At 44.4% G+C, this 9426-nt stretch overlaps 1 protein-coding gene across 1 annotated transcript in view; it reads right to left on the bottom strand.

The window, feature by feature from the left end:
- Positions 1-9426, bottom strand: part of RELL1 (RELT like 1) — a 72847-nt gene that overhangs the window by 42942 nt on the left and 20479 nt on the right. The gene's annotated exons all lie outside the window — the stretch shown is intronic.

Raw genomic sequence — 9426 nt, 5'->3', positions numbered from 1 at the left:
GGCCTCCCAAAGTGCTGGGATTACAGACTTGAGCCACCACGCCCAGCCCTATGCAACTTTCTAAAATTAATATGTACTACTTTTGTACCAAAATGGCAAATACTAAAAAAAAAAAAAAAAATACGTAGACCAGAGTTTTCACGTGAGAATTGAAATGATGTGAATTTGAACCAGGGTTAAACAATTTATACATATAGTGACAGTTGAGGAAGTCCTGTGCCACAGGAAGTCCTGTCAGTCATTAGAGTCACAGACCCCTTTGTGAGGTCTGGTGGAGGCAAAAATTTCTACCTCAAAATTTTGCCTCCCAGTTCTGTGGACCCAAATTAATATAAGGGCAAGTGATGTAATAAGAATGACGCCCAAGTTTTTCCTTGAGCAACAGTGCGGACATTGGTCCCATTCATGGTGATGGAAGATATCTGAGAAAAAAAAAGCAAGTTTGCTTGGTGTTATGCGTTGAATTTTTGTCACCCCCGCCTAAATTTATATGTTGAACTCCTAACCCCCAATATATCAGAATATATTTGGAGATAGGATCTTTATGTAGGTATAGGTAGTCTAGTTAAAAAGAAGTCAACAGGGTAGACCCTAGTCCCATGTGATTGGTGTCCTTCTGAAAAGGGGAAATGTGGAGACAGACACAGAAAGCACTGTGTGAAGAAAAAGTCAGAGATCTGGATGATGCCTCTACAAGTCAAGGGACACCAAAGATTGCCAGCAAATCACCAGAAGCCGGGAGAGGCATGAAACAGATTCTCTCATTGCCCTCGGAAGGAAGCAACCTTGCTGACACATTCCTCTTGGACTTCTCTGCCACTGAAGCCACCCTGTCTGTGGTACTTTGTTAGGCAGCTCTAGCAAACTAATTCACTTGGTATCTCAACAACAACATCATGAGTTCAGTTTTTGAACATGCAGAGCTAGAGGTAAGCAGGGGACGTGCAGATGGAAATCAGCATTGAACAACTGGATCCGCTCCACTTGGAAGCTGAGGAAGAACAGCCAGTGCTCCGTGCTAGGACAGAGAGGAAGGAGTTTCCAGAAGAGGTCAGATGCTGTAAGAGAGTGCAACTAAAACACGAAGGAAATGCAAAATGGTGCCACTGCTGCGGTAGATAGGATTAAGGCTTCTCAAAAGGTTAAAAATAGAACTACCACGTGACCTAGAAATCCCACTTCTGGGTACATATCCAAAACAAGAATTGAAATCAGGATCTTAAGGAGATACCTGCACTCCCATGTTCTCTGCAGCATTAGCTACAATAGCCCAGATGTGGAAACCACCAAAATGCCCATCAATAGACAAAGGTATAAGGAAATTGTGGCACATGAAAATGGAATATTATTCAGCTTTATAAAGAAGAAAATTCGCAAATACAACAACATGGGTAAACCCTGAGGACATTATGCTAAATGAAATAAGTCAGACACCGAAGGACAAATACTACACAATTCTGTTTATATGAGGTATCTAAAAAAGTCAAACTCACAGAAACCAGAGAGTAGAATGGTGTTTGCCAGGGACTGGGCGGGCAGGAGGAAATGGATAGGTGCTGATCAATGGTATAAAATATAAAGTTTCAGTTACATGAGGTGAAGAAGTTCTAGAGAACTGACAATAACATATCGTGCATTTAAAAATTTGTTTAGAGAGCAGACCTTAAGTGTTTTTACCATAATTTTTAAAAAGAGAGAGGGAGGGAAGGGGGGGGTGGAGAGAGAGAGAGAGAGAGAGAGAGAGAGAGAGAAACAAACAACCTGCTATGGTTTGAATATGATCTGTCCCCTAGAAAATACATGTTGAAATTTGGTCCCCAACTTAACAGTGTGGAGCTCTAGTGGGACCTTTAAGAAATGTTGGGGTCTTGGGGACTCCATGCTCATAAAGGGGTTAATGCTGTCCTCACAGAAGTGAGTTAGTTATTATGAGAGGGGGTTAGTTATTGGGAGTGTGGACTGTTATAAAAGGGACTTCAGCTTCCTCGGCCTTTTCTTGCTTCCTCTCTCACCATGTGATTCCTTCCATTTTGTCAGTGATGTCACCAAGCAGCAGGAGGCCCTTAACCAGATATGGCTACCCAATCTTGGGCTTCCCAGCCTCCAGAATTATGAGCCAAATAAACCTCTATTCTTTATAAATTACCTAGTCTTAGGTATTCTGTTATAGCAACAGAAAACACTAAGACGCAACCCAAGAGAAATCTTTAGAAAGAGGCTTGAGAAGAACTCGGAAAAATCAGGCCACATAGAAATTCCTAAGAACACATGCGAAACCTTCAGTTTCTAATTTAGGAGCAGCTTGGGATTTTTTAACTTCCCCCTTGTTGGATTTTACTCCGTGTTTCTCTGTAGTTTCTTCAAGTAAACGTTCTTTAAAAAATTCTAAAGTAAAACAAAAATGAAATGAAATAAATAGGTGAAAATAAAATAGAAAAACAATCCACAGAAGATCCCGGGTGGCCGTGCTGGAGCAGTTTTCCAGTGAACTGGGTGAGAAGGTGCAAGCTGGATTCCCTGGGTTCAGAAACAGACACTGAGTCACTGTGCTCCTTCCAGAAGCCCAGGCCCAGCAAGCGAGGAGGGCAGGTAATTCACCCTCAGGGTGAAGAGAAGAAATTTATGTTTGGAGTTTATTTTTTTAAGTGGATGAAACCAAACTATATGTAGAAGGGAAGGAGCAAAAGGCAGAGGCAGAGAGGGAATCTGAAGCAATGGCCTGGAGATGATTTCCACATGAAGGAGAGGAGTTTAATACTAGAATAGAAAAAGTGACACTTTTTCCTGAGGCCTTCCTACAGAGTGAGTGGAAGAAAGTAAAGGGAACAGGTGTCTCTGTTGTCTTTTAACATAAAAAGCAAGGCCTGGTGTGGTGGCTCACGCCTGAAATCCCAGCATTTTGGGAGGGTAACGCAAGATTACAGGTTTTGTGAAACCTCATCTCTCCAAAGAAATCCCCCAAAAATAAAATAGCTGGGAGTGCTTGTGCGCACCTGTAGTCCTAGCTACTTGGGTGGCTGAGTTGGAAGGATCAAATGAGGCCAGGAGGTGGAGACTGCAGTGAGCCATGGTTGTGCCACTGTACGGGGAAGGCTGGCGGGAGGGGGGGTCAGCCTGGGTGACAGAGCAAGACCCTGTCTCACGAAAAAAAAGAAAAAGAAAAAGAAAACATGTAATGGCAATCCAGGGTAAAATGCACCTGCAGTCCCAACTACTGGGGAGGCTTGGGTAGGAGGATTGCTTGAGCCCAGAAGTTCAAAGCCAGCCTAGGGAACAGCCAGGGAAGAAGCAATGACATCTGTTGGTCACTACGAGGGCGAGGGCAGAAGAGGGGACTTCAGCAGACAGTAGGCTCAGCAGAGAGACTGAAGGGAGATGTCAGTGAAAATAATGCACAATGGCATTCAGGGCACAGCTGAGATGTGCACCCCAAATTTCCAACTGGATGAACCTGTGCATGGAGTGCCATGCAGGCTGGAAGCCAAGCAGAATAACAAATCTGGATCAAAAGGAAAGCAGACAGAGCTAGAGCAAGGAAGAGAACAGTTTAGGATGAGATAGTCCCAGAATTGATGATGTCTCATTCACACTAGTTTATTACAGCACTATCAATACTAACAACCACCACCACCACAACTAGCAAGCACTTATGGGCCAATAGTAAGCTAAGCACTGAATCTTCACAGTAAACCTATGAAATGGTTACCAGTATTACCCTCACGTTACAGATGGGGAAACAGAAGCACAGAAAGGTCAGGCATATTTCCAAGGTCAAAGTCGCACGGCTACCAAGCGGCAGTGCCTGGCTTCGAACCAGGCAGTGTGGATCCTGCATGCTGAAACACGCTTTCTCTGACTCTCAGTGCCTGCATATGTAAAACACAACTTGTGAGAGTGCTGTCCATCTACCAATGCCTAAAGTACATTTTAATTCTTTTTCTTTCAACAATGTTTCATCATTTGGCCACTTTTCTGTTAAAATGCTAAATGCTGGCCTGTTCTCTCATATTTCACAACTTGGTTTAGAAAATAGGCTTCTCAAACTTCAAAACCATGGATTCCAATTAGCACAAAAGGAAGCAGAATATGTTTTGAAAATGCTCCCACCAGACTCCAAAGCAGCTTTACCAGATGAGCAATCGAAAAACTCTACTATTTGCCCCTGATCACCAATTAATCTACCTCTGGACTCGCAAATCACAGCTCATCTTACGCAGGCCATAAGCTGGGGTCTCTAGAGCCTTGCTGCCTCTCCAAAATCAAGCCCATCACTTCACCTTGAGAATCCTTTGTACACAGACAGCAAGAGTCTCTGAAACAGGCAGGGCTTGGCTCCAGCTGGTAAGTGTGATTCCCTTCCATAGCACCACAAATAAAAAATGTCCAACACAAAGGCCAGTGTTTGTCAAATTCTGTGAGTTTTTCCTGGGCCCAGCAAGTTTTGGTAAATTCGCTGTATTCTGAGGACCCACTAGGTATGTGTGTTTTGCCAAGATCCTGTTGAGGTTACAGAAGAAAACGTGAGATGAAAAAGATCAAAGCCAGCAGGGAACCGAGGAGGAGGCATGAGACATGGCTGGAAGTCAACCTCAAAAATCAAAAGCAATTTTCTAGCTTGTTTCCAAGTAATGCTTGTATTTCCAACGGACCCCAATGGTCAGAGGAGGTGAGACAGAATGGCAGGGAAACTGGCATCCTTCACACTCAGTGGGCATGGCTTGAGGGTTGCTACCATAATGGGAATGCAATGGTAACAACGAGAGACTCCAGACAGGGCTGCTATTGTAACCTCTCCTGAGCAGCTTTGTGCCTGCCAAGATCAAGAGCAAGAATGGTTGTGATAGCAATTCTTCCTCTCCTTACCAGGAAAAGGTGTGCATTCTCAGAAGCTAGGGTTTCCTGGCAAAGTGAACCAACGAACTCTTGATGGGAAAAGGACTTGGCTGATAAGTAGATAACCCACACCAAGGTTAACTAGAAAACAGCTTTTAAGCGCACGCACGTGCACGCACACACACACACAGTTTTTTTTGTTTTTGTTTTTTTTTTTTTTGGTTACCATTCAAATCATAGTATCTGAGAAGGGTCTACTTTTCGGTCTAGATTACTAAGATAGCTAAATGTCTTAATGTTCATTTCTCTAAAGGGGTTTTTCTTCATCCACCTTTGCCACCAGCTACCACTTTGACACTAAACAAGTAGTCACTTCACCTCCCTGGGCCTCAGTTTCCTCACCTGAAAAATTACAGGCAGGACCTGATGTCCTCCATGGTTCTCAAAATTCCACTCTTCCCCAACCTTCTGCCGCCTCACACATAATTCACGCCAGCTGACCCTGCTGGAGATGAAGACACAAACCCATCCTCGGTACCCACAAGGCCAAATCCAAACAGCTCTCAAATCCAATTCTTTCATAGCTCCTTTCACAGCAGCATCAAATCTGACAAACTCATCTCATAGCAAATCCTGCACCGACCTGATCTGAGGCTATTTACAATCTCCATTCCACTTAGTTGGCTGCAGAAACATTAATGTATTTGATTAGACCCCTGGGGGGAGTCACATAATTTAGAGTTTAGACCGCCAGCCCCAAGGGTTTCTGACTGTCACACATTAAGAGTAAGGAGATCAGTGAGGGCACTGCACTTGCTCAAGGTCACATGGTTAAAAACTGGTAAGAGTCTGGGACAAAAATCCTATTTCAGGACAGGATCTGTAACTAGTCCACATACTGCCTCTCAGTCCTCCTTCAGTAGAGCTAGGACCTATTAGCTAGGCAGTACCTAGCAGCTTACTGCTAGCACAAAAAAAAACCTTTTTTTTTTTTGAGACTGAGTCTTGCTCTATGGCCCAGACTGGAATAAAGTGACATGATCTCAGCTCACTGCAACCTCCGCCTCCTGGGTTCAAGTGATTCTTCTGCCTCAGCCTCCCAAGCAGCTGGGACTACAGGTGCATGCCACCATGCCCAGCTAATTTTTTGTATTTTTAGCAGAGACAGGTTTCACCATGTTAGCCAGGATGTTCTCAATCTCCTGACCTTGAGATCCGCCCATCTCAGCCTTCCAAAGTGCTAGAATTAAAACAACCTCTTTTTAATTCTTTTTTTTTTTTTCCTTTGGTGACAGGATCACTCTGTCACCCAGGCTGATGCACCGTGGCACTATCTCAGCTCACTGCAACCTCCACCTCCCAGGTTCAAGCAATTCTCCTGCCTCAGCCTCCCAAGTAGCTGGGACTACAGGCGTGCACCACATGCCACGCCTGGCTGATTTTTTGTATTTTAGTAGAGACGAGGTTTCACCATGTTGCCCAGGCTGGTCTCAAACTCCTGAGCTCAGGCAATCTACCTGCCTCAGCCTCCCAAAGTACTAGGATTACAGGCATGAGCCACCACAGCCAGCCAAGTTAATTCTTTAAATACAGTTTAAATCAATTGCCCACAGTAATAAAAAGAGAGAAACCAAAGCAAATTCTACAAAATAAAATCATCCCCCAATTATTTCTATTTAGTTACAGAGATAACTAAAGTCAGAGTCTCTAAAACCGTCTACCCACAGTGGCAATCATAAAGACACAGCATTTGCCCAAGCTCAAGAATATGTTATAAAGAGAATGAACAAGCTTAAACAGAATTGAAGAACACTGTAAAAATCAGTACAAAAATAAGTGCTGAACTCTGTAGTGAAATTCGAGGCAGCTACCAGCTTCTCATCAATTCCTAGACAAACAGCTGCTACAGCCCCACCATTCCGTGACAAGGCAGCTGCAACTGGGCAGGGAGGGGATACCCGGGTGGCACCCATCTGCCAAAGTTCACCCACCCACAAAACAAAACCCCACCCAACCTCGGCTGCATACAGTTCCTCAATTCTCTTTATTTTGTTAAAATTCCTGAAATGCTGCCAGGAGGCATGAACACTGATTCTGGGTTGCAAAGACCACTCTGGGAACAGATGAAAGCCCAGACATCCCCTAAAAAAGTGCAGAAGTCAGCAATGCTCAGCTATGAAGCCTTATTTCCAGGTGCATTTGGCTAAAAGGTGCCTTGAAAAATTATCATTAGTAATGAAAATCATCATTTTTAATGGGAAAATGCATTTCAACTTACAATCTCATTAATCAAAAGTAATATTTGGGGCATAACCTATCCTTAAGCTGGGACTACCTTCTTTAAGTACCAGAGGTTGAGATGGGAAGTAACAAAGACAATCCAGAAAGAAAAAGGACTTTATGCTGAGCCTCAAAAGAATAACTGAATTTGGCTGGACAAAAAGGGACAGACACTCTTGACAGGCAGGAGGTGGGAGCACTCAGAGCATTCCTGAACCCCAGGCTGCTACCAGAAGAAAGGACTGAAACTTGAGTGATGTCAATATAAAGAAACATCTTAAAAAAAAAAAAAAAAAAGATGAAATCTAAATATTTACCATCCCTGGCTTCAATTTAAAATGAAGGGAGAAAAATAACTTTGAAGAGTCAGAGAAAGTCCCTAGCCTTCTCCAGTCTCAGGTTTACCATTTGAAGTTATTTCTTAAAGCCACAGAACTCCGACAATGAGGGCAGCTACAGCCACCCCCATTCCCCCCATCTTCCCCACCTCCCACCTCACCCAAAGCTCTGTCTTGGGAGGAAATTAACTCTAGGATCCCGGTGTCCAGAGACGCCAAGGACCTCAACTTCTGGACTCTTCCAGGGTATCTCATACAATGGTTTGCATTCAAGAGACAACAGAAGGCTCATCCTGGCCTCACCCCGGACTGGAGCAAGGTCAGCTCACCAGTTATTTTACTTCGGGACACAGGCCAGGAAGCCACCAACTGTGCCTCTAAGACAGAAGACTGAAGAGATTCCCACAGACTCTCCCTGACATTGGCACACATCAGTGGGGGCCTCAGAGAGGAGTGGGAGGAAAAGCAACGCCCGCAGGGCTCAAAAACTGGGAGGGCTCCCTGCTGACTCTCTCCCCATCTTCTTTCCTGTTTCCAGCCCCTCCCTCCGTCTTTTGCTGGCCCTCCTCCTCTTGCTATTTTTGGTGCTGTCCATTTGGGGACTTTTCTAAAGTCTTTATTTACTGATAGCACTGTGTATCTCCTGGGAAGAGGCTTGGTGGCTGCAAAACATAAATGAAGAGAGATGCTGACTAATGGCCCCTTTGAACCTTTAAAATTATACATTATGTACACTCAAGAAAGAAATGAAATTCTTTAGAACTCATTTGTTTGAAGTGACCTTAATGCAACAGGGCTTCAGAAACCTAACATTTGCTTCTGATTATTTCTGAAAGGTGGTATGTTATAACGAATGAGTTGCTACTTTAAAATAACTGTCGGGCCAGGTGTGGTGGCTCACGCCCGTAATCCCAGCACTTTGGGAAGCTGAGGCAGGCAGATCACAAGGTCAGGAGAGCAAGACCATCCTGGCTAACACGGTGAAATCCCATCTCTACTAAAAACATAAAAAATTAGCCAGGCGTGGTGGCACACACCTGTAGTCCTAGCTACTCTGGTGGCTGAAGCAGAAGAATCACTTGAACCCAGGAGGCGGAGGTTGCAGTGAGCCAAGATCATGACACTCCATTCCAGCCTAGACGGCAGAGTGAGACTCCACCTCAAATAAATAAATAAATAATTTTAAAAATAAAAATAATTGTCAACCGCAGCATTCACGAGGTGTTTGGGGTGTCAGGCACTGTTCTGGAGGCTTCCTGGGCAGCATTCACGAGGTGTTTGTGGTGTCAGGCACTGTTCTGGAAGCTTCCTGGGCAATCTCATTCTACCCTCACAGCATCTGTAAGGAAGCGTCTCTTATTACTCCCATTTGCAGATGAGGAAAATGAGGTGCACAGGTTCAATAACAAGCATCGGTGTGCAAGGGGGCAGGATCCAACCCAGACAATACAATCCCAGGGCCCACACTCTTAGTCGTGTTGCTTAACAGTGTCTGTAAGTGGTTTTATCTAGTGACACATGCCTTTAGGTGTCTTTGTTAAATTATCACCAATGAACCACACAGCTGGGCTGCACATCAACATTCACCCCACTCAAAACCCTTAAACACTAAAAAGTTGCCTCTCTCCAATGACCCTATTAAGATTAACACTGGAATCCGCATGTATCTTCTGCTGGTGTAAAAATCATCTTCATGACCAGGTGAAGTGGCTGACACCTGTAATCCCAGCACTTTGGGAGGCCAAGGCAGGCGGATCACGAGGTCAGGAGATCAAAACCATCCTGGCTAACATGGTGAAACCCCGTCTCTACTAAAAATACAATAAAATTAGCTGGCCATGGTGGCACAAGCCTATAATCTCAGCTACTTGGGAGGCTGAGGCAGGAGAATCACTTGAACCCCGGAGGCAGAGGATGCAGTGAGCCAAGATTGCACCACTGCACTCCAGCCTGGGTGACAGAATGAGACTTTGTC

Source organism: Cebus imitator, unplaced genomic scaffold (genome assembly GCF_001604975.1).
Source record: "Cebus imitator isolate Cc_AM_T3 unplaced genomic scaffold, Cebus_imitator-1.0 Scaffold47, whole genome shotgun sequence".
Taxonomy (NCBI): domain Eukaryota; kingdom Metazoa; phylum Chordata; class Mammalia; order Primates; family Cebidae; genus Cebus; species Cebus imitator.
Note: the sequence above shows the minus strand (reverse complement) of the source record. Positions and strands in the feature narration are given on the sequence as shown.